The 24,061-nt window shown below is 35.6% G+C and overlaps 1 protein-coding gene and 1 pseudogene across 1 annotated transcript in view; both read left to right on the top strand.

Moving 5' to 3' along the window:
• IL1RAPL1 (interleukin 1 receptor accessory protein like 1) overlaps positions 1-24,061 on the top strand; it is a 1,307,342-nt gene that overhangs the window by 256,411 nt on the left and 1,026,870 nt on the right. The gene's annotated exons all lie outside the window — the stretch shown is intronic.
• On the top strand, positions 23,031-23,604 carry LOC123796532 (uncharacterized protein C1orf21 pseudogene; annotated as a pseudogene).

The following is a 24,061-nucleotide window of genomic DNA, read 5'->3' as shown; positions in this document are numbered from 1 at the left end:
ACTACTCAGCTCTGCCATTGTAGCATGAAAGCAGCCACAGACATTATATAAATGAATGAGTGTGTCTATATTCCAATAAAAATTTGTTTACAGAAATAGATAGCTGGCCTGATTTAGCTTACAGGCCTTTGTCAACCCCTGTATTTAGCAGTGAACATGACAGCTTTCTTACTAGCAAAGTGTTTGTTATGAAGATACATGATGTAATATATGTAAGATGGCATGTAGTAAATGCTACAAATGTGTCAGTTAATAATAATAATAGAAATAGCATTTTTATTAAATAGAAAAATAGGAGAAAAGCATATTTAGATTATTTCTAGGACTTACATCTTGCATATGTATTTTTTTTTTAAACCTGGATTATTGACCACTACTGTGCCTGAATTTCAATGAATCAGACATTCAAATACATGGTAAGGGACTTTGTGGATGAAAATTTGGAGATGGTTCAATGTTTCCACTGCATATTGCATATATTATGGCTGTCTATAATAATAGAGAAGAATAAATTCAATAATATTTTGTATTAAAAATTTTAAATTTGCCATTTATATGTTCTTTATACTTCTAAGCATTTCCCAAAACTTGTTCATTCTACTGACATACTTTGGTTTTTTTCTTCATACTCCTGCTTTAATTTTTTTTGGAATTGTATAAATACAAACAGGTGTTTCTGAGCAAGAAAGACATTGGAATGCCGGTATTGAATACATTCTTCTCCCATAGGGGCACGCCTAGTGACAACTCTACTTCATATATACTATTACTGATTTTACCAAAATTTTAAGAAATCTTTGAAACCTGAAGTGTTACAGTTTTTTGGCCACTGTATTCTAGAAGAAGAAAAAGATGAAGAAATTTGGCTTTAGTGGCCTGGAACAGTAGTGATTTAATTAAGTATAACCAAGTTTCAGTAATGTACGCATCTTGTTGACATTTAGGATTCTTTATTCCATCTTTCTGCTTGTAGGAAAGATGAAGTAGAATATATGATTCTTTAATTTGTGAATTCAGAGATAATTTTTATGTGTCTGTGCTATACCCAAACTAAGTATTGGCCTTGGAGCTCCTACTACATTTTTATGGAGTAAGATAACAGAATAAATATTTAAAATTTGCTATGATTTTCACAGTGGAGCTGCTTTCACAAAAACTAGAGGGAGTAATGAAAAGAGTTTTGGGAAGTGGAGGGAAGAACTATTTTAGATAGGGAGGCCTTGAAAGGCTCTTCAGAGAAGGTGGCATTTGAGCAGAGAGTTGTAAATGGATTAAGGGAATAAGTCATGTGAAGATTTGGCAGTAGAGTGTTCAGACAGTAGGAATTACAGTTAATATAAGAGGCTCTGAAATGGGAATGGAGCTGGTATATTTGAAGAATAGAAGAAAACCAGTGGTGAGCATGGGGAAGAGTGATATGAGATAAGGTCAGTTATTGTGCAGGTCCTTGTGGGCCACTGTTAGAGTTACATAGAACTCTAAGGCAGACACGAAATGGTTGTAGGTAGGGCAGTACTGGGAACTATATTGTTTTCCAAGATTATTCTATTAGCTTCAGTGGTAGCAGGTATCCCAGTAAACAAGATATTATAGTATCTCATTAGGAAATGATGGTCACTGTACTCTAGTGGAAGCAGTGACAGTGGTGGGAAGAGGTGATTCAGAATATGAGTAGAGGTAGAGGTAGAATTAATAGGACTTGTTGAGCTGAAGGTAGGGTGTGTAAAAAGAACTGATGTAAGGATGTTTCCTATGTTTTGGTCTGTGCACCTGGTGAGTTGTGATACCATTTATTAAGATGAGAAAATTTATGAGGGAAGGGAATTTTCAAGAATCAAGAGTTTAGTTTTAGCCGTATTAGGTCTATGAGGCCTTCTCTGTATGCAGATGGAGCTGTTGAGTAGGCAGTTAAAGATTGGAATCTTGAATTCATAGGAGAAATCTGAAATGCAGATGTAATCCTGACAATCACCAGAATGTAAATGATATTTCAAACCATGAGACTGTGTAATATTTGCAAAATAGTGAGTGTAGACAGAGAAGTTCAAATACTGAGTTCTGGGGTATTTCAAGTTTAGATGGTTAGCAAAAATGAACCTGCATAGAGGACCAAGGGGTGGCCAAGGAGTTAGAAGGAAAACTGGGATTGTTTTGGTCCCCACTCTAAATAGAACATGCTTCAAGATGGAAGACATTATCAATAGATAAATGCTAAGAAGAGCTTGAATAAGATGAGAACTGACAAAACTGATCATTAGATTTGGCAAGATGCAAAAAACTGTTGACCTTGAGAAGAGTTTCAGTGGAGAAATTGAAAAATTAAATTTGAGGGAAAAAAAGCAAAGGCAAGGAAGTAGAAGTAAGGAGTACAAGCACATCTTTCAAAAAGTTTGCTATAAAATAAAACAAAGAAACAGCCCAGTAGTTCAGTAAAGAAATGGAATCTAGGCCGTTTGATTTTTAAGATGGATGACATTATAGTACATGTGAATATTAACAGAAATCTTCCATTAAGGAGGGGGGGAGTTTGTGATGCAAGAGACAAAGGAGGATTTTTAAACAGATTTTTTGAATAGATAAGAAGGAAGGGAATCCATTGAGCCAGTGGACAGCTTGGCCTCAGATAATGATGATAATAGCCATCATTTAATATATACCAGATGCTGTCCTAAGTCATTTACATTTATTCACTCATTTAATCCTCAGAAGCACCCTATAATCTAGGTTCTGTTATTTCCATTTTATAGGGACAGAAACTGAAATGCAGGGGATTAAGCTAGTAAATGGTGGAGCTGGTTTCCAAACCCAGTATATCTGGCTCCATAGTCTACACTTTATTCTAGAGATTTCATACATGATAGCTGGAAAAAAGGCAGATCAACAAGTGAGGTTAAGGGAATTTTTCACATTTTGTTGTAACAACATGAGATAATACAGTTCTTAGTTTATTTTTCACTTAAATTGATAGCAAGATTATCATCTGAGATGAGGAATTCGCTAAGGGCATTTTGAGGGAGATAAAAGGTAAGAAATACTTGGCATTCAAGTACCAGAGTTAAAAAGGCCATGAAAATGATTTGAATTACCTGACAGTGCCAAGGAGACTTGGCACTTCAAGAGTTTTGTCAATATTTTGAAGTCAGATGTGTCAGTTTGGGAGGCAGCTAATTTCCATCCACCATTGCTCCAAGGTGTCCTCAGTAAACTATAAATGGTGGGACTGACAGGCAATCTAAAGACAGAGAGCATGCCCTCCATCTTCACATTTATCATCTTATTATTTGGATTAGCAGTATAATGGCTGGAATTTTCACCAGTAGTATTTAGACCATGAAGATAAGCACACACTCTTGGCATTGGTAGAACATTGAGCTGGATGGAGTTTTCTTCTTAGTGATTTCACTGAAGTGTCAAAGCAGTCGTAGACTCTCTGCCTGCAGACTTTTCTAATGTGAGCCAGAAATAAAACTTATACCTTGTCTAAGCCTATTTGGGAGTCTTTCTTTCTTACAGACAAACTTAATCTTAACTTATCCATAATTTGTTTCCAAAAGGGGATTGCTAAATGGGCAAACCTAAAAATACGACTTTGGTTTGCTGGAGTCAAACAGGTGGTAAGCAGCAAGACTCAGATGTTGCGGAATCTCTGAACATAAGCCACTGTTCTGACGTACACATGGATAAGGGGAAAATGATTTTAAATATGCCTGAGTTTTTGTTCAGTTAAGGAAAATGGAGAGAGAAAATAAATTCCACAGTTTTCTTTAGTAACAAATGTCAATGTCTAGCAAACTTCCCTTTTAGGAACTGCTCCCAGGTAGGTCCCTCAATTTTCTACAGCTTCAACCAACTCCCATTTTCTATACTAAATCCAAGAGACCTAGTCAGTTAAAAACTGTAACAAAATTTTAGGTTTGTCAGATATTTCATATATTATTTAACTTCACTGCTGTCTTATAGGAAATCTAAAACTGGCCTATATTAACCTTTTTTCAATGTCTTGTATTCTCACAATCTGTTTAAAGAGTTACTTCAGTTTACAGCACTGTAACTGCACAGAAACTGTAGTTATAAAACTGAAGAGTGACGTAGTCTTTGTTCAGTTTATGAGTCTATCCCGTTGCTCTTGGCCCTTGTTTCTTATTTTGCCTCTTTTCTCTAAACTCTTAGAGCGAACATCTCAAAGACATAGCAAGTGGAGAGACAGACCTGTGCTGGAATTCATTTAGTCATTTACTTGTTCTTTGACCCTTAGCTAGTCAGTGTTTCTCTCCGACCTTCAGTTTTTATTCTTAAAATAAATTGTGTTTGTATCCTTTGACTGATATCTTCCCATATCCCCAACTCCTGAGTCCCATGGAAGCCACCATTCTGTTCTCTGTTTCAATGAGTTCCATATTTTTAGATTGCATTTACAAGGGAGATCATACAGTATTTGTCTTTCTCTGTCTGACTTGTTTTCCTTAGCATAATGCCATTTGGAGTCTATCCACATTCTCTCAGATGGCAGGATTTCCTTCTTTTAGTGGCTGAATAATATCCCATGGTTTATATATACTATGTTTTACCTTTTACTCGTGCTTCTGTCATTGGACTCTTAGGTGTTTTTCATATCTTTGTGAATAATGCTGCAGTGAACATGGAATCAAGACATCTCATGGATTTAGTGATTTCATATTGTTCACACCTTAAATATGCATTGTTATATGTCAATTATATTTCAGTAAAGCTGGGAAAAAATGAGTTGTGCTTAAGATTGAGGTAGTGTTGTACAATAACATTTATCTTGCTCTCTGTATTTTTTAGCTTTTCTTTGCTTTAATTCATACCATGTGCCACCTCTATCATTACCTAGTATTAGCTTAGGTCTCATATCTTTGTCCCATCCTCTATTTTTATGGTCATTTCTCAAGTCTTCAACTTAGTATTCCTGGCTTAGTTACAGTTCTCTCTACCCATATTGCTGCCCATTCTCCAACTGCTTCTCCTCATCTCTTAGCAGGTTTGCCTTCTTACCGCCTCCTGAATACCTTCTGCTTGTACCCATTTCTGTATTTCTTCTCTCCTACATCATTTTTCTCTCACAGGTGATAATCTCTAGTTCACCAACTTACATGTATAACTGCTTTTAAGGCTGTGTTTCTTGTCTTCCCAGAAGTCCTCACTTACTAGTTTAATCACGATGGAGATGTCTACTTAAACGGAGCTCCTCTGATACATGTATATATTTTATTATATTATACTTAAAAATTCTCCAGTTCCTTGTTGATTTTATTTTAAGCTTGTCTTAATTACCCATTTAGGATGTAAAATCTTCATTGTCTTCATGATGTATTTATAGTGTAAAAACTTCTATTCAAAGGAAGATAAAATAATTTCTTCTCTTCTATCCCATGTACCATGTTTTACAGTGTTAGAAATATGGGGAGAATTATTAATTGATTACATGCCGAATTTAATATTTAAAAGCTGTTAAATAAATGAATATTAGTACTAAAATATCCTAAATATTTTATTTCTTAAACTCTAACAGTCTTAGTTACCTTTAAACTTCTTAAAGTAGCTTTGTCTTGTATGTTTCCTGTAAATTCAAATTTTTATATTACTCTTTACTTGATGTCTAGAATTATGCGTGCTGCCATCATATGTTCAAATTCATGCAGTGTAAGTTTGGAGATTTAATTCCCAACATCTCTCCTTAGCTTTGCTTCTAATTTTTAATTTTAGTTTAATTGTAATTACTTCTAAAAATAAACTTAAGGTCAGTCATATAATGTATAAAGTTGATGCAGTATTAATTAGTTATATCTTTATGGTGTATTATAGTCAAGCCTATAGCTGAACATTGCATACTTTGATGTGTATAAATAATTAAATTGCATATGCAGTAGGGAGCTAAAATAAAGGAGTAATTAGAGTGGAATATTTTAATTAAAACTTACTGGACATATACTGAATGCAAAGAAATTGTAGGTTGTATTTTTATATTTTTTGTTGAAGTGAAATTCATGTAATCATTTTATTTTTCATTTTTTAATTTTCCATTTTAAAAATATTAATGTACAGTGTTAAATTAGTTTCATCAATTCTGTACATTATTCAGTGCTCATTACAATAAGTATTCTTAAACCCCTTCACCTTTTTCATCCATCCCTTCCGACAGTGAACATTTTTTTCTCTTTATTTAAGAGTCTGTTTTTTGTTTGTCTCTGTTTTTCTTTGTTTTTGTTTGGTTTCTTCCACATGTGAGTGAAATCGTATAGTATTTATCTTTCTCTGACTTATTTCACTTAGCATTATACCCTCTGGATCTATCCATGGTGTTGCAAATTGCAATATCTCATTCTTTTTTATGGTTGAATCATACTACCTTTTTAAACATTTAAATTCGGTTAGTTAACATATAGTGTATTATTAGTTTCAGAGGTAGAGTTCAGTGATTCATCAGTCTTATATAACACCCAGTGCTCATTACATTACGTGCCCTCCCTAATGTCCATTACCCAGTTTTCCTATCCCCCACCCCTTCCCTCCAGCAACCCTCAGCTTGTTTCTTATAGTTAAGAGTCTCTTATGGTTTGTCTCCCTCTCTGATTTCATCTTTTTAAATTTTTTCCTCCCTTCCCCTATGCTCCTCTGTTTTGGTTCTTAAATTTCACATATCATTGAGATCATATGATAGTTGTCTTCCTCTGATTGATTTATTCTGCTTAGCATAATACCCTCTAGTTCCATCCATGTCATTACAAATGGCAAGATTTCGGGTTTTTTGATGGCTGAGTAGTATTCCATTGTGTGTGTGTGTGTGTGTGTGTGTGTGTGTGTGTGTGTGTGTGTGTATACCACATCCTCTTTATCCATTCATCAGTTGATGGACATCTGAACTCCTTCCACAGTTAAGCTGTTGTGGACATGGCTGCTATAAACATTGGGGTGCAGGTGCCCCTTTGGAGCTACCATTTGTATCTCTGGGGCAATTGCTGGGTCATAGGGTAGCTCTATTTTCAACTTTTGGAGAAACCTCCATTCTCTTTTCCAGAGTGGCTGTACCAGCTTGCATTCCCACCAACAGTGTAGGAGGATTCCCCTTTCTCTGCATCCTCGCCAACATCTGTTAGTTCCTGACTTGTTAATTTTAGCCATTCTGACTGGTGTGAGGTGGTATCTCATTGTGGTTTTGATTTGTATTTCCCTGATGCCGAGTGATGTTGAGCATTTTTTCATGAGTCTGTTGGCCAATGGCAGGTCTTCTTTGGAGAAATGTCTGTTAGTGTCTTCTGCCCCTTTCTTGACTGGATTATTCGGTTTTTGAGTGTTGCGTTTGATAAATTCTTTATAGATTTTGGATCCTAGGCCTTTATCTGATATGTCATTTGCAAATATCTTCTCCCATTCTGTCAGTTGTCTTTTGGTTTTGTTGACTGTTCCTTTTGCTATGCAAAAGCTTTTAATCTTGATGAAGTCTCAATAGTTCCTTTTTGCTTTTGTTTTCCTTGCCTTTGGAGACATGTCTAGTTGCTGCCACTGAGGTCTTAGAGGCTGCAGCCTGTGTTCTCCTCTAGGATTCTGATGGATACTCGTCCCACATTTAGGTCTTTGGCTGAGTTGTATTCCATTGTACTGCATACCAATCTTTTGTATCCATTAATCTATCAATGAACACTTGGGTTGCTTCCATATCTTGGCTAATGTAAATAATGCTGCAATAAGAATAGAGGTGCATATATCTTTTTGAATTAGTGTTTTTGTTTTCTTCCAGTAAATACCCGTAGTACAATTGCTGGATCATAAGGTAGTTCTATTTTTAACTTTTTGAGGAACCTCCATACTGTTTTCCACAGTGAATGCACCACTTTGTATTCCCACCAATACTGCATGAGCGTTCCTTTTTCTCCACATCCTCACCAACATCTCTTGTTTCATGTGTTGTTGATTTTAACCATTCTGACAGGTGTGAGGTGATATCTCATTGTACGTTTGATTTTCATTACCCTGATGATACGTGATGATGAGCATCTTTTCATGTGTCTGTTGGCCGACTGGATGTATTCTTTGGGAAAATGTCTGTCATGTCTTCTGCCCATTTTTAAACTGGATTATTTGTTTTTTAGGTGTGGAGTTTCATGAGTTCTTTATATATTTTGGTTACTAACCCTTTATCAGTTGTTACTTGCAAATATCTTCTCCCATCATGTAGGTTGCCTTTTAGTTTTATTTATTGTTTCCTTTGCAGAAGCTTTTTATTTTGATGTGGTCCAGTAATTTGTTTTTGCTTTTGTTTCCCTTGCCTTGGAGACATATCTTGAAAGAAGTTGGTACAGCCAGTGTCAAAGAAGTTACTGTCTGTGTTCTCCTATAGTATTTTTATGGTTTCAGATCTCATGTTAGATCTTCAATCTGTTTTGAATTTTTTTTTGTATATGGTATAATGAAATAATAGTACAGTTTCATTCTTTTGCATGTTGTTCTTCAGTTTTCCCATCACTACTTGTTAAAGATACTTTTTCTGGTTGCATATTATTGCCTCCTTTGTCATAGATTAATTGACCATATAATCATGTGTTTATTTTTGGGATTTCTCTTCTGTTCCATTGATCTGTGTCCATTTTTGTGCCAGTACCATACTGTTTTGATTACTACAGCTTTGTAATATAAATTGAAGTCTGGAATCGTGATACATCTAGTCTTGTTTTTCTTTTTCAAGGTTGTTTGGCAATTCAGAATCTTTTGTGTTTGCAAAGAAATTTTAGTATTTGTTTGAATTCTTTGAAAATGCTGTTGGTATTTTGATAGGGATGCACTGAATCTGTAGTTTGCATTGGGTAGTATGGACTTTACCATATCTGTTCTCCCAGTCCATGAACATAAATATCTTTTCATTTGTTGATACCATCTTCAGTTTCTTTCATCACTGTTTTACAATTTTCAGAGTGCAAGTCTTTCACCTCCTTGGTTAAGTTTATTTCTAGGTATTTGATTATTTTTGGTGCAGTTGAAAATGGGATAGTTTTCTTAATTTCTGCTACTTCGTTGTTAGTATATAGAAATGAAACTGATTTCCTTTTATTGATTTTGTGTACTGTAACTTTCCAAACTCCTTTATAAGTTCTGGTAGTTTTTTGGTAGAGTCTTTAGAGCTTTCTCTATATAGTACCATGTCATCTTCAAATAGAGTTTTATTTCTTCCTTACCAATTTGGATGCACTTTATCTTTTTTTGTTGTCTGATTGCTCTGGCTCATATTGCCAGTATATGTTGAATAAAAGTGGTGAGAGTGGACATCCTTATCTTGTTCCTGATCTTAGAGGGAGAGCTCTCAGGTTTTCACATTGTGTATGATATTAACTATGTGTTTTTCATAGATGGCCTTTATTCTGTTGAGGTATGTTCTCCCTAAACCTACTTTGTTGAGGGTTTTTATCATAAATGGATGTTGTATTTTGTCACATGCTTTTCCCACATCTATTAAAATGATCATATGGTTTTTATCCTTTCTCTTGATGGGATGTATCACATTGCCTGATTTTTGAATATTGAACCCCTCTTGCATCCCAAGAATAAATGCCAATTGATGATAGTGAATGATTTTTAAACATATTGTTGGATTTGGCTTGTTAATATTTTGTTAAGGATTTTTGAACTTTGTTCATCAGTGATACTGCCTTTAGGATTTTTTTTTTTTTTGGTAGTATCTTTATCTCTTTTGGGTATTCGGGTAATGTTGGCTTCATAGAATGAATTTGGAAACTTTCCTTCCTCTTTTATTTTTTTGCAATAGTTTGAGAAGAATAGGTATTAACTTTTCTTTATGTGTTTGGTAGAATTCACCTGTGAAGCCATCTGGTCCTGGACTTTTGTTTGGGGGAGTTTTTCGTTACTGATTCAGTTTCATTGCTGGTAATTGGTCTGTTCAAATTTTCTATTTCTTTCTATTTCCTGATTCACTTGTGGGAGGTTATATGTTTCTAGGAATTTGTACATTTCTTCTAGGTTTTCTAATTTGTTGTCATATGGTCTTTCATAATATTCTCTCATAATCTTTTGTATTTCTGGTGTCCATTGTTACTTCTCTTTCATTTCTGTTGTTATTTATTTGACCCCCCCTTTTTTTTCTTGTTGAGTCTGGCCAGATGTTTAACAATTTTGTTGACACTTTCATAGAACCAGCTCATGATTTCATTGACCTGTTCTATTGTTTCTTAGTCTCTATTTCATTTATTTCCACTCTAATTTTTTTTTTTAATTTTCTTCCTTCTGCTGGTTTTGGGCTTGTTTATTCTTCTTTTGCTAGCTTCTTTAGGTGTAAGTTTAGATTGAGACTTTTCTTGATTTTTGAGGTAGGCCTGTATTGCTCTAATCTTCTCTGTTAGAACATCTTTTGCTGCATTTCAAAGATTTTGGACCATTGTGTTTTCATTTTAATTTGTTTCCATGTTTTTTTTTAATTTTCTCTTTGATTTCTTGGTTGACCCATTTATTGTTTAGTAGTGCGTTATTTAGCCTCCATGTATTTTTGTTCTTTTTAGAATTTTTCTTGTGGTTGGCTTCTATTGAAAAGAATGTGTATTCTGCTGTTTTTGGATGAAATATTCTAACATTAACCATTTTAAAGGGACCAGTTCCATGACATCTACTGTAAGTTTTATTTTACATACAATTAAACCCACATAAAGCATGAAATGTAGTAGCTTTTAAGATGTTTACAAAGTTTTGCCCCCATTACCACAACCACTTTTAGAATATTTTCATTAACTGAAAAAGAAACTTCAGACCCATTAACAGGTATTCCGTATTTCCTTATTACCACCAGTTCTAGGCAACCGCTGATCTTTCTTTCTCCATAGATTTGCCTATTCTAGACATTTCATATAAATGATATTGTACAATATATGGCCTCATGTATCTGTCTTCTTCCACTTAGCATAATGTTTTCAAGGTTTATCCATATTGTAGTATGTATTACTGCTTTACTCCTTTCTATCACGGAATAATCATCCATGTTGTGGATAGACCATGTATATATCCATGCATTATATTCATCTGGTTGTTAGGACTTTTTGGTTATGGTGAACAGTGGTGCTGTGAAGTTTTGGACAAGTTATGGTTGGAATATCTGTTTTGAGTTATCTTAGGAATATACCTAGAATTGGAATTGCTGGGTCATACGATAACTCTGTATTTAACATTTTGGGGATCTACCAAACAAATTCGGTACTGTTTTTTAATTGGCTTGTCTTTTTGTTGTAGGTTTTATTTTACTTATGTATTTGACCAGTAGGTTGTTGTCTGATTTTGTATATCTCCTGACTTCTTTGCACTTTGGTTTCATCATTAAATAACAACTTGCTTGCACTTTTGAGGAAATTCACATCATTTGTGGAATAGAAATATGAAAACACTTTGTGATTCTTAGAGGTGGACACTTTGTAAAATACAGGTACTGTTATCCTCATGCTTACACCTTAACAAAAGGAAAATTATATTTCTAAATTAGATTGCTAATTTCTCTTTGTATTTCTTTTATGATGCTGTCTCTAAATACTTGGCCTTAACTCAAATTTTCCTTTCTCCTTGCTAATGGTGTAGAACTGAGAATTCAGTTGTGCTAGTTTTTTCCTGAACACATGCATATATGTATTATGCTAACCCTTTGCTAATTAAATGGCTTTGTGATATAGTTTGTGGTATTTAATTCCACAGGGAATCTGGAGAAAATACTGTAATTTGCTAAATACAGTGGAAATAACCAAAGCGGTACTGTCTGCATTGTATGGGGATTGTTCTCAACTTACTCCTATATGGAATGATGGTTTTTAGAATTTTTTGTTATGAATTAAGTAAATATAAATATGAAAGTTACTGAGCTAAGTAGATTTAGTGAAAATACTTTATGGCTTAGTCTGTATTTTTAAAATGTCAGTGTTATTTTTTGGCATTAGTTGGAGTTTGTTATTTATAACACAATTTTTTATCTTTACAGGTAAGATATGAAAGAATTCTAGCACTAAGTTAGAGAAAAGCAGCTTGCTTTTGCTTAGAGTGAATGGAATGAACATAATAATAAAAGGAACATAAAGAGAACTTTCTGAGTGGGAAAGAAATTATTATTATTATTTTTAAAATATTTAAGGACATGCATTAATGAGATGAGATAACACATACAAGGTAATCTAATCCCAGTTTTGACAAAGCACTTTTAGTTATACTGTGTCTTTTGGAGTTTAACAGGTTGATAATTTACAGTAGGAACAGGCTTAGTCTTCATTGTCTTCTTTTCCTCTATTCTTCATTTTTTGACCATGCTGAATTAAGTAAAATGATAAGTGCTTGTTTGGATAGGAGAATAGTGCATCTTCAAATTTAGCAACAACCCATCTTCATCAGAATCTCCTAAGAGGGTTGTGCTTGCAAACATGTAAATTTTCTGACCCCTACATCAGAACTGTTGTGTTACAGCTTCTTGGGGTGGGGCCCAGGAATGTGATTTTTATCAGTCACCCCAAAGTGATTCTGACGTGTGTTAAATTTTGAGAACCGCTACACTTACGGTGACTACAGTTTACAAAATGGACTTTAGTGTCAGGTTTATCTAAGGCAAGTCTTGGATTTGTTACATCATTGTGATATAACCATGGACAAGCTACTTAAAGTCATAGAGTTGGCGATAAGAATCCAGTTTTAAGACCATATTGCTGCTCGATTATTAATAGCATTTTTCTTCATTCTCAAAATGATCCTAGTTCAGAATACAAATTATATGGTCACTCTAGCATTTCTTTGTATTAGTAGATTGTGATGATTATATGGTATAACATATCGATTTAGTGCAGTTGGCAGATAGTACATATTAAATGTTCTTAAAAATGATATTTTTTAGAAAGCAAGTATGTATTATGTATCTTAACAGCATACTCTAGATTGCCTATTGCTTTAATTACTTTTAAAATGGATTCTCACGGAAAGGAAGCCACTGATCATTGATTATTGGCTAGTTTTGTCCTCCGTGGTAAAGGGTCCTTAAATTGGGTCATTTTGTTTTCGTGGTTTTCACTAGCTTGGTCATGCCAGTTGGCATTATCTTGTGCTGAAAGGCAGTCTAAAGTAGAGACTTTGGGGGGAAAAAAACATTCAAGAGAAGGATAATAAAAGCCTGCAAAATGGAACTCTTGGATGATACAAAATATTATCATTTAATAAGCCCCCTTATCTACAAAAGAGAATTACAACCTTTTCTTCTCTTATTAGCTTTTTGATGGAAAACCTCATTGTATGTCCTTCTATTTTCTTTCCATTTCCAAGCAACTATGTTTTACAGAAAGGAGAAAGAGGTATTCAAGGGTTGTTCTTGTAGATAGATGAAAAAATCCTAGACTTAACTCTGGCAGATCTATGTTTGAGTCCCTTTTCAGCCACTGCTAAACTTCTTTATCAGTAAAATGAAGACATTATTAGTGTTTACTTCATTGTGGTGCTGTGAAGATATGAGATAATGCAAATACAGCTCTTAGTAGCATGGCTCTGGTTTTATTTATCTCATGCCATTATTAGGAAGAATATTAAAGATGATCTTAAAATTGTGTGAACATTATATTTGAAGACTGCAGCTTGGGACGTATTTGGCCTATTGGCTTCTTTCTACTCCATTTCAATATTCATTTCTCCATTGTTTAATTGTTGTTCTTCCTTATGAGAAAAAGGGGGAAAAACAACTAACATGGTGTAAGGAGAAAAAATACATCACAATATCTTAAAATCTAAGGGAGAGAAACTCAGCAACTGATGAGGCTGAGTGAACATGGCAGGTACACAATATGTTTTGGAGTGCCTGGTTGTCAACACATGCCAATAAGTGGTTGAGATTTTATGTCAGAGCCTTACTCCATTGCCCTTCTGTAAATATTTTTATTCTACTTCAAATTAAGGCATCATTTTCTGTGTAATGTGAATAATTTTGTGTTCAACATGAAAATAATATTTAAAATAGTATAGTGTTATGGAGCAAAGATATTCTTTTTAACAAATGGTGCTGGAACATCTGAACATCCACATGCAAAAAATATTCTAAACATAGATCTTATACCCTTCACAAAACTCAATTTAAAATAGATCACATACCTAAATATTGAATACAAAATTCTAAAACTCCTAAATAAAATCAGTCTCAAAGAGATACATCTGCATTCCCACCCTCATTGCAGCATTATTCACTGTAGCCAAGATACTGAAACAATGTAAATATCCTTTGACAGTGAATGGATAAAAAGGTGTGTGTGTGTAATATTATTCAGTATTTAAAAAGATCCTCCCATAAGAATAACATGTATGAACCTGGAGGACACTAAACTAAATGAAATAAGCCAGACACAGTGAAAAACAGTTTTATCTCACTTAAATATGGAATCTTAAGAAAACAATCAAACTCATAATAGCATTAGAATAGTGATTACCAAAAGGTAGAATTAGAGGGAAAAAGGGAGGTATTAAATTAAAGGGTATAAACTTGCAGTTATAAGATGAATAAATTCTTGAGACCTAATGTACAGCATGGTGACTGTAATTAATAATATACAGTATACATGAGATTTACTGACAGTAGATCTTAAATGTTCTCACCACACAGAAGAAAAAGGTAACTATGTGAGGTGTTGGATTTGTTAGTTTGTGGTAATTTTTTCAGAATGTAAACATAAAACATCATGTCATACACCTTAAGTATATGCAGGTTTTTTTGGGCAAAAATAAATAAATTTAAAACCAACCAACCAAGTAAATCTTCCCCCGAATCCCTTGTAAAAGTCCTAGAAGAAAACATAGGAGAAAACATAGGTGACCTTGGGTATGGTGATTACTTTTTAGATAAAACACCGAAGACACAGTCCATGAAAGAAATAATTGATAAGCTGAGCTTCATTAAAATAAAAATCTGCTCTGCAAAAGACAGGTCAGGAGAGTAAAAAGACAAGACTCAAACCGGGAGAAAATATTTGAAAAGATACATCTGATAATGAACTGTTATCCAAAATATAAGAAGAACTCTCAAAACTCAACAGTAAGAAAGCAAACAACTCAAGTTAAAAAATGGGTCCAAGACCTGAACGGACATCTTACAAAGATTTGTAGATGAAAAGGTGTTCCATATCATATGTCATGGTATAATACAAATTAAAACAATGAGATAGCATTACACACCTCTTAGACTGGCCAATATCCAGAACACTGACACCACCAAATGCTGGTGAGGATATGGAGCAAAAGGAACTTTCATTCATTTGCTAGTGGAAATGCAAAATGGTACAGCTACTTTGGAAGGCAGTTTGGCGGTTTCTTATGGAACTAAATATACTCTTACCATACAATTCAGCAGTCTCGCTCCTTGGTATTTACCCAAAGGAGTTGAAAACTTCTGTCCACAAAAAAATCTGCACATAGATGTATATATAGTGGCTTTATAATTGCCAGAACCTGGTAGCAACCAAAATGTCCTTCAGGAGGTGATTAATAAATTGGTACATCCAGAAAGTGGAATATTGTTTAGCACTAAGAAGAAATGAGCTATGAAACCATGAAAAGACACGGAGGAACCTTAAATGCATACTACTACGTCAAAGAAGCCAGTCTGAAAAGGCTACACACTTCGTTTCCAATGATAAGACATTTTGAAAAAGGCAAACCTTTGGAGACAAAAAAGGTCATTGTTACCAGGGATTGAGTTAGGGTGAGGGATTATTAGGCAGAGCAGAGGATTTTTAGGGCAGTGAAAATACTATGTGTGATACTGTAATGGTGGATATGGCATTGCACATTGGTCCAAACCCATAGAATGTACAACACCAAGAATGAACCACAATGTAAACTGTGAACTTTGGGTGATTAAGAAGTTTTGATGTCAGTTCATAAATTGTGAAAATTTACCACTGTTGTGATATTGATAGTGGGGGAGGTGATACAAATGTGGGAGCAGAGGTTATATGGGAAATCTTTGTACCTTCCTCTCAATTTTGCTGTGAACCTAAAAATACTGCAAAAGAATCTTAAAGTAGTATTAAGTCTGAAGTATCCTCCATAATATTTATTCACATACTGCTAATATTTAAAATATAGAAGGAAATTAGAAATAGCATTCTACAGGTATTACTTTTGTAAGTGATAATCTTCATGGTTATAATAATGTTGCAAATGCTTGTTTCAGTTTGTGCAAATGACGATGAAAACTTCTCAAGCATGGATTATCTGATTAGCAATCATACACGTGTAGGTTATCTTGAATTAACTATTTTGTGCCAAAATTAAGTGACTATAGAGAACCACATGTTTAGTGTGTAAGCCACGCTTTCAGTAATGTTTGTGTCCACTGCAATAATTTTCAATGAACCAGCATCCTTATAATGAACATGTTGTTATTGTAAGGAACCTGGCAGTACAAGTGGTACTCTGTGTTTTCTCATTTCATGCTTTCATTTAGATTTAAGATGTTCTTGGTCTCATTTCCAAGTTGGCATGAATTAGCAGTAAATAGGAATCTGCTGGCTTGTGTTAAATTTGCTTTTCACATACCTCTAGGGAAAGAATGGGGAGAATTCAGAACAGTAATCAGTTTTGATTGAGGTTACCTAGATAGAAGTCTTTTCTTTATCCGAACTTCAAGCCAAAATCTTAACGTGTAATCAGAAGGAACCATGTTGATTTCACAACTTATTGAGGGGTGTATGCTTTGATTAAGGAGTCATAGGGAAAGGAGATGGTGATACTCCCATAGATTAATGATTGTGGATTTTCAGCAGTTCAGAATTTCATTCAACCTACAAGACAATTTCTAAGACTCACTAATCATGGAAGATCATAGAAATAGGGTTGATTAAAATTATGAATAATGCATAAAATGTAATACGTGGCTAGAAAAACACATTGGCTTTAATTCATGATTAGACTTACATGATTAATTTCAGGTCCTTCTTTTGGCATTCCTTTTAGATTTTGGAGGTAGGCTGCCTCTAGAGAGTTAAAGAATATCTCTCCCCATCCTTGAAAAATACTAAAGGTGAACACTCCAAAGGTAGATACATGTGTTTCTGATAACTTTGCATTGGGTAATGGGTTTCCACCAACCTGACTTGCTGTTTTAGTCAATATAGTCTAGGTTACAGTGCAATAAGAAACAATCCCCAAATATCAGTGGGCTGAAACTAAACAACCAAAGAAGTGTTTGTTTTTGGTTCTGGCCACATGTCCTTTTTAGGATGGAGACAAGGGATGTGAGTTATGCTGCATGTTGTCCTCACTCAGACTCAGGCCTGGTGAAGACTCCACCAAGTAGAATGCTGCTGCTTACTGTGGCAGGAGGAAGGGAGTGCTTGAAAAATCTTTCAATTAAATGTTGTGGTTCTGTAGTGACCTACATCACTTCTGTCCTCAACTCTGACCAGAATTATTCTCATTATCCTACGTGGAGAGGTGACAAGTATAATTCTCCCTTGCGGCTAGAATGGGAAAAGAACCAGCCTTAGAATGGTATTAGACATCTCTACCATATCTGAGAAACAAATTAACTGTCAGAGCGAAGGTCCAGGTATCCCACCTTGGCAAACAACGTGATTAATCCTTGAGCTGCAGATTCTGAATTCACATTTGACCTGATTCCCTCTACTCACCCCAAGCTGGCAGCTGTGGCTTTGCAAACATGGATAATGCCTTTGTGGTGAGAACTGAATTGAGTATTGGCAGTAACAGAACCTGTAAGTTGCGGTCCTTTTGTGTACCCATGCCTAATTTAATTCATATTGAATGAAATATACACTCATTTTATTCTTGGGAAAGAAGCAGCATAAAAGCTAGTCCACCTATTAAATCAAGATTTTCTACAAGATTTTTATTCATTATTGTGCCTGTCCTTCCATAAGGCTGAAGTTGCTTTTATTTTTTCAGTTGTGATAACGTTTTTGATACTTTAAATATGGGGAGCACACCAGCTGTGCATTTTTTTTTGAGAGATTCATGCTTAAGGCAAGAGAAATGCAGGTATCTTTAAAGAATATAGTAACGTAGTTCTATTGATTACCACAGGCAAAGAATGCTTGTGGCTTTATGTCTTGCCTAATCTTGACTGTGCACCAAAATCACCTGGCAAGATTTACCTATTTTAACATACTTCTGGCCCTGACTTTCAGAGTTTGCAAGTAAGGAGGTTTAGGGTGAAGCCTGAGCATCTGTATTTTTAATGTCATCAGGTCATTCTGATGGGCAGCCAGAAGTGAGAACTGGCTACCCTGACATGTTGTGTAAGAGAAACTTACTAATTTTGAACTTGTTTCTTGAAACAGTAATCCAAATCTCATTTTTTAACATCTTCCAACCTGAAGAATAAGACCATCCGTTTTGTCAAACAGTGTCCATATTTTGCAGTATTTCTGGTTCTCTTATGTGTAAAACATTGAAATTATTAATAATTCATAGAGTGTTTTGGAGCCCTGTCATTCTCTGTATGCTTCATATTCTGGTTTATGAGTCAATTGAGTAGGGAACATATGTATCCTCAGTGTGCTGAACAAGGTCATATTAAGTGTGTATGGATCCCATTAACATTGTTACTCTGAGTTATGATTTACCAAAATAATGGAAAAAAAGGTTGTAACTGACAGTTGATTTGCCTGGTCTTATCTCTTTCTTTAAAACAACATAGTCATGCATGAAACATGTTTTTTAAAACATATTTTGAGTTCGGATACAAGGGTTAAAATGATTCCTAGAGAGAAAGCACGAGCGAGTGAGCATTGGAAGCTCCAGTTAGGAAGCTACTATACAGAAACCCGTGTGATAATAAGTTTGTTCTTCTCTTTCTGTAAAGGACATTTGCTTCATCCTTTTCAAGGCTGTCAGTTGCAGATGTGTCATTTTGAAAGTGATTAAGACTGAACATCATTCTCATGTCCATAGTGCAGTGTAGTAAATTAAATACACATACTGTGAAAGATTGTCAATAAATATTATACTTATCCATTTTTTGGTTTGCTTTAAAATATTCTTCAATTTATGTGGAAGATCATTAAATAGAAATAAATAGTAATTAAGCCAAATAATGCTGATTGTCAAATACAAACAAATCTGGACATAGGTAAGGAGGGACTTTATTCAAAAGGATTATTGCAAAGAGAGACTATCACTATAGGGAGAATGCTTCAACCTTGAGATCTATAAGCATTTCCATGGTCAGGTAGACAAGGTCTTTTCTTTTATAGGGAGAAGTGAACAAGACTAGAAAAGAAGCTGGGTGTGGGGAAGCTGGATGAAAAGGTGGCATGATCACGTAATTATATAGTTGATTAGAGAATGTTTTTCCCTGAGGTCAGTCATTGCTCTGGAGGGACCCTTAAGGGATGGTTCTATGTTTGCTCAGGTGGAACGTGTGTCAAAGTTTAGAGGACTTGGAGGAGGACAGAAGCTTTACTTAAGCTGGTTCAAGCCAAGGTCGTAGATATGTTGCCCACATTGGTCAGTGGGTTACAGACATTTCAACTAATCATTTATGAAACAAAGAATGGGAATTTGAAGGGTCTGTGTCAGGCCTTGTCATAAGGGGACACCTGTGAGTCTTAACTAAGTCATACAGGGAAGGCAGTGAACTTTGAGAACATAAATGGGTAGGGAGGTTTATTTAACCATCTGTGTTTTCCAGGGTCACAGGGCTCAGATAAAGTTCACCATTGCTGCTATAAAGCAATCAGATCTAGCTGATTATCATACAATAATAGATACCATTTGGTGATGGCCTGGCCCCCCACTGAGCACTTCACATGTTTACTTCACTTAAGCCCTTTTTGGTGTGAATGATTATCCATTTTTCAGGTTTGGAAATGGAGGCTTAGAGTGTCTCAATATGTCATAGGGATTTAGTGTTTTATTTGGAATTCATACTTGGGTGTCCATACCACATAGGTCAGACTTAAAGGCTGTAGAGTACATATTTAAGAAAAAAGGCCCCCCATCATAAATAATAGTATTGAATTTAACATTGAAGCAAAGAAAAATGCTGTATAAAATCTCAGATATGTATTTTATGTTCTGAGAGGCAGAGATTGAGTGAGAGGAAGACATGAATGAGGAGGACCCTAAGGCTGAAATCTTTACAAAAGCATGACTGTTAAGGGGTGCACCTCCCAAGTGAACTTCTCTGATTCTCTTGATTTTGAGCATTATGGCAGGTCTATTCCTTCCCTTTGAACCATGCTGTGAGATCATGCTGAGAAAGTTCTCTCTGCAGTCTGCTAACTGACACTTATGGGGGATTTAAATTTTTTTCAATTCATATACGAATGAGCATATTGTATCCAGAACCTACAAATTGTAATTTTTGTCAGTGTATGGTTTGGAAATGTTTCAATTAAAAATGAAATGAAAATTAAAATGTGACTGGGACTTTAAGCTAATTTGTTTCTAAGGAGAGTAATATGTGTTATTAGAACATCTAGCTAGCATCTAACCGTGGAGTTGAGAATTACAAGGGAATTTAAAGGTCATGGGATCCAACCTCCCACATAGTGCAGGAATTCCCTTGTAAGACATTCTTCGTAACTAGTCATCTGAGCACTGTTTCAATATCTTTAGTGTTGGGAATCTCACTCCAGGGGCAGACATGCCATTTTTGAATAGCCCTAATTATTGAAAATTTTCTTATACTGAACTGACAAAGAGCTATCAAGCAAAAGAAGAGTACTTTATTTTAATCAGTGCTTTGAAAATCTAAAAGGAAATAAATGCAAAATATCAAAAAAACCTCTAAATTTACTACTAGCTCCAGAGGACAGAATTAATCTTAGTGTCACTCATTATTTGGTGACTGAGTACTACTTCCCTCATAAACTGTAATTTCTGTGTCATAGGTTTTTCCTGTTTTACTTGGTTTGCAAATAAATTCTGGTGTGAGGGGGATGCGTGTTTCAGGGGAAAAGTATGCATTGTCACAAAAAGCACATGCTTCTGGGTGTTCATTGTCTTTGAGCTATTTGTACAAACTGAAGTAAATTCTGTCTTGTTCCATGGAGTTTCTACTGCCCTCCCAAATGTAGATAAACCAGTTTTGCCTCCATTTGCAATTCAGTTCATGTATTCCATAGAAAATTTTCCTTTGAAACAGTGATAACATCTGTCTGGTTTCCTCATTTAATATGTACAAATAAAATTTTTAATATGCATTCATTTTAATTTTAGTCATTATATTATTTTTATGAAAATTATCTTTTAAAAGTTTTGGAGGTCTTCCAATAAGATGCCTGATGGATTCCGCTACCACAGGCTGGTAAACTTCTTCAATGTGCAATTTAAATGTTATTTTTCTTGGGTTCCAGAGGTGAATCTTTAGTGGTTTAGAAATTTGTTGACTCTGTTTTTCTTGATTTTTTAAATTCTTTGTTTTTTTTTTTTAAAGATTTATTTGAGAGAGAGAAAGACAAAATATGAGCAGGGGGAGGGGCAAAGGAAGAGAGAGAAGCAGACTCCCCACTGAGCATGATTCCAAGACCCTGAGATCATGACCTGAGCCAAAGTCCAATGCTTAACCCACCGAACCACCTAGGTGCCCCTCTTGTTTTTATTTTTTGTTGTACTAATTTTGTGTTTTGGTTTGGTTTTGGCCAGTAAATGATTTCCCATTGCTGGCAGGAGAGGCCGGAAATTTTGTTTTATGATCTAATCATTAAGCCAAGTTATTTCCCATCATTGGCAATGCTGGTTTGTAATCTGACTTCAAAGTCTTAAATTTGATGAACTCTGTAAATGCATTCATGGTTTATAGAGATCTTGTCTCTGTTGGGTGAAAGATGACAGAGAATCTTGTTTGTTTGACCTTTTTGTGTATTTTTCTAGTTTGAGCTCAAATCAGTTACTAATTTCACGGCCACAAGAGTGGTTATCTAGACTGGGGAATTTTATATTTCTGTTTATGCTGACTCACGGCTGAAATTTTAGTCGAAGTTATAAACTTTCCCGTATGTCTGCATGTGTACATGTCTGTAATTTTGAAAGGTCTTTACTTTTCATTGTGTGAATATATAATAGTTTCTTACTTCTTTATGGTAGTACCGGATTAGACCATAATATCTCTTAAAGGAACTCCATTCTGATTGGTTTAGAGATTAACAGGTGGTTGTCTAAATACAACTAAATTCCTGGAAATTAAAGAAATTGAACTTCTAATACTTGGTTCTAAAAAACACGTATGTTTACAGAAACTGACTTGAAACATTTAAAAATTTTAAGTTCATACACAATTGAGGTAAATCTTTGGCATATGAGACTAAACTAATCTAAACCTTTGGCATATGAGACTATTTTAGAATAGTTTTATTTAAGAAAAATCCATGCTTTTTTTGTGGTGTTAAGTACAAATATATATTGTTCATTTTACATGGGTATATTCTTTTTGAATTTAGATTGAGGTTTACTAATTGAATACCAAGCATTACTTTTACTTAATGTTTAAAATTATTGAAAAATTCAGTGATATAGAGAAAAATGAAGTGTCTGGCCATTGCTTATCCATAGAATCACTGCCTAAATCATATATGGACAAAATCGGCTCTGTGAGAACTTTAAAAAACAGTTTAAGAGACTGTGGTGTACCCACTCCCTGGGGGACCTTATGCGTGGCAGCCCTGTGGCTGCTTCTTTCACACTTTAGTTGGGAGCTGCGCGCCGGGCTCAGTTACTGGAGAGCTGGCCGAGTGCCTTCGCCTCCCGCATGCCCGCACACATGCAGGCATGCGGGCCGGGGCTCCGGGGATTCTTGAGGGGGACACCCGGACTCACTGTGGAGAGGAGAGGAAGGAGGAAGAGAAAAGGCAAGGAGGAAGGGAACAGGGCGGGGGTGGGGGGTTTGAGGCTTGCCACGTTCAGCCCCCACCGCGAGTGCCCAAGGTGTGCACATCTTGACCCACTCAGCAGGAAGGTAGAGTTTCTTTGTGTTTAAAGAAACAAAAATGTCCCTGTGTCTGTAGAGATGATTTGCAGTTCAGCCGGACTGAAGCTGACTGAATGAGACTATGGGCTGTGCCTCTGCCAAGCATGTTGCCACTGTTCAAAGTGAAGAGGAAGCCCAGAAAGGGAAGAACTACCAGAACTGAGATGTGTTTGGCGACGAGTATAGGATCAAACGGTGGAAGAAGTCAGGTACATGAAAAATGTGGCAGAGGAGGAGCAGAATATAGCACCAGGAACCAAGAAAACTTGGAAAAAAGTGCTGTTTCTGACGTTAAGACTTAAAACTAATGAAGAGATTCCAGGATTAGTTCATCAGCTTAGAGCAAACGTGCACATCTCTGAAAGCCAACAAGAATTCTTCAGAATGCTGGATGAAAAAATTGAAAAACGTCGAGATTACTGTTCTGAAGAAGAGGATATCACATAGCACCCATTCTACCACTGAAACCAGGAGCTACTACTGTGTAAATAGATTACACCCCAGTTGAAATCTTTGCAAAGGTCAGTTCTTTTCAACGAACAGCACTATAGCAAAAGAAGATTGTTCCATATCATATGCCCCATTAAACTGCAGTGTTTCTTAATGAACTTGCAAACGAATATTGCTAAAAACAAACACACACACAAAAAAATGTATCGAACTTTGTTGCTGCTAGTTAAAACTTGTTGCTGGGGCGCCTGGGTGGCGCAGTCGTTAAGTGTCTGCCTTTGGCTCAGGGCGTGATCTCAGAGTCCTGGGATTGAGCCCCACATCAGGCTTCTCCGCTGGGAGCCTGCTTCTTCCTCTCCCACTCCCCCTGCTTGTGTTCCCTCTCTCACTGGTTGTCTCTCTCTGTCAAATAAATAAATAAAATCTTTAAAAAAAAACTTGTTGCAACTTCTCACTTCTCTTGTGTCCAGGTATGCAGCAAAATTCTGCAATTTCACCTTAAGGATACCGTTGGTTTTACAGATGCTTTCCAACTGTTTTCTATAAGATGAGGTTGTGGTGAACTCAGATACCAAACTTCTGTTGTAGAACTGTTCTGCTTCTAGGACAAGTGTCTCCTTCCCTCTCTCCTCCCTCCCCATCTCTCCCAAGTGGTCCAGAGCT

Source organism: Ursus americanus, chromosome X (assembly GCF_024610735.1).
Source record: "Ursus americanus isolate L20-20 chromosome X, mUrsAme1.1.p, whole genome shotgun sequence".
Classification (NCBI taxonomy): domain Eukaryota; kingdom Metazoa; phylum Chordata; class Mammalia; order Carnivora; family Ursidae; genus Ursus; species Ursus americanus.
The sequence above is the reverse complement of the archived record's forward strand: the minus strand, read 5'-3'. Positions and strand labels throughout refer to the sequence as shown.